The sequence below is a fragment of the Schistocerca nitens genome, chromosome 5, assembly GCF_023898315.1.
Source record: "Schistocerca nitens isolate TAMUIC-IGC-003100 chromosome 5, iqSchNite1.1, whole genome shotgun sequence".
NCBI classification, from domain to species: domain Eukaryota; kingdom Metazoa; phylum Arthropoda; class Insecta; order Orthoptera; family Acrididae; genus Schistocerca; species Schistocerca nitens.
This window is the reverse complement of record NC_064618.1, coordinates 751,788,825-751,791,436: the sequence shown is the minus strand read 5'-3', so window position 1 is coordinate 751,791,436 and position 2,612 is coordinate 751,788,825.

Below are 2,612 nucleotides of genomic sequence, written 5' to 3'. Positions count from 1 at the left end.
AAATCAAAGGATTACTGAACGATGGATCGGTCGCACTGGACCAAACGATTCAGCATTACCTGACTATATGTGGTCATTTCTTGTGAGGGTTTATAAAAGACTCTGTTTATGTGCCTCCGTTACCAGCAACAATCAATGATGTGAGACATCGCGTAACGGCAGCTGTGGAAGCTGTAACAGTGTGGATATAATTTGAATACCGCATTGACATATGCCATGCATCTCAAGGGGGGCATGCTGAATACCTATAAAAAAGTATGAAAAAACTTTGAGTTTCCCATTCATCAAAAAACAAAATTCATTGTATATGTTTATTAGTTTCAGAAATATAGACGTGCCAAATCGGATGATTCTTTTTGATACACCCTGTAGTTTCGTCAGTTGCCAAAACCAATATATGTGAACTACGAAACCGTTATTTGTTGTGTTTTTACATCAGCCTACCTATTCTGTAAGCCACTCTACAGTAAATGAAAGTGTATACTTTCTTCTTTCTGTCCCATTCCGTTCACGTGTGGAGCGACAGAAAAATATCTGTCTAAACGTTTCTGTACGTACTGTAATCTCTCTTAGCAGTTCGGCACAAACCGTTCTAGCATGTACATTTTTTTCTTCTTAGACGTTCGTTACGTCTTGATGTGCAGCGCCAAGTGAAGTGTAAGGTAGTTTATCAGTGTCTGATAAGCAGTTAGTTTCCTTCAGATTGCCATCGTATTTGTTTTAGGGAAAGCGCGAGTGTGAAGAAAGTGGTGAAGCAGGAAAACGAATGTAGTGCTCGGTGTTACCAGGATTTAGATACCTGGTACGCCATTAGGCTGCGTCACTACGTCAATATTACTACTTCTTCTTCTTCTTCTTCGTTACTTACTTAAAAACATGTGCGACTTGCAGCTAGTCGCCGTGCGGCTGCAGCTTGCTTCACATGCAAGTAGAGACGGGCATGTAGCTGCATGCCTCTTCTTCAAGATGTGCGTGCGAGTGTTTCCATTCGCATCTGTGTTCATATTGGGCCTCACCAACTTCCGTGAGGAGCAATCTATAGACGCACGGGGACGAGGCACAAGGCACACAGGTGCAAACGCACCTTAGCGTCAGTTCCTTGTAGTGCTGAGTCTGTTACAGACAGAATTTGGAATTTTTTTTCTTTAATTTACCATTAGGACTGGGCGGCTTTCCTCTCACCGCAACCGGCAGTCACCTGACGTAGACAAATCGCGAGCGCCACCTATCTCTACACTTTGTCAACTCCCTTCATTGCGTGATCGTATTTTAACTGTTGTACATAGCATTTTCTGTGACGGAGAATGGAGACCAGGGCAGCATTTGCATGTAAACCATCGTCGATAATCGCCTAGACGGCCGCTGTGGCCGAGCGGTTCTAGGCGATTCAGTCCGGAATCGCTCCGCTGCTATGGTCCCAGGTTCGAATCCTGTCTTGGGCATGGATGTGTGTGATGTCCTTAGGTTAGTTAGGTTTAAGTAGTTCTAAGTTCTAGGGGACTGATGACCTCAGATGTTAAGTTCCATAGTGCTAAGAGCCATTTGAACCAGTTTTAATCGCCTAAAAACCATAGTCTGGCCCGTGCTCCAGTCACGGTCGTTAATCCACAATGACTGCTCGATACTGGTCTGGCTCAAGCCAGCGGATTTAAGCTATACGAGCAGGTCACTGCGTCATTACTGTGCTTACAATAAATTTTCATGAGATCAGAGAAGATTGTGAGGTAGAAGCTCTATGAAATGAAGCTCCTGTACTCACAAATTGCAGCTGAACAAAATACTTAGAGTAAAATCACAAGAAAAGGAGGCAAGTATAGGTGTCCATAAGCGGGCAAGAGGGAGAAATTGTACCCGCCTCCTCGCCCCCCCCCCCCCCCCCATGGAATATGGTGTACAGAGTTCCCATCCGTAGAATTAGTGGATAGACCTCAATTCTCCGGGATATAATAAATATTTTTTGCCACCAATAAAATTTAATTATGGCTGCACATATCTCGAAACTGACCAACTACGATAAAGAATGGCTACTTCAAAGTCCTGCTTTCCTCTGCAAATGTTTTTTGCGGGCGCACGCGGGAAGCAAGTGAAAGTTCTATAGAAAAATTTTTTACTTTGATTTCATTACCGAGTTTGGTTGTGTGGATCACAGAATATTACGGCAGAAGTTGGACCGTCAGCGAATAAGAGGTGTAGCTAAGAATTGGTTCTTCTCATACTTTAAGAACAGTCAGTATAGGGTAATTCTCCGCAATAATGAGAGCGGCTATGAGGTGGCTGGATGCCTCAATGATCGGTGCTGGGTCCGCTGCTGTTTTTTATATACCAGATACGTCTCCTAATCGTCAGGCGAATGTTGTCTGATGTTACGTCATGTATTTGCAATCTTGTTTTTGTAACGTGTGGCTGGCGTCAGCCCAAACAAATATTTCATGCGACATCCAGCGTCAACGGAATGCGGCGATTTGTTTCGCGTTTCAAACAAAATGAGTTTTAAATCGTAGTTTTACATATCCATTCGATGGAGCGCTACGGGATTATTCCAGTGCGATATTCGTTTTACAGATATGTATTAACAGGAACAGTAAAACACGAAGAACAAGCAGTGCTCCAGC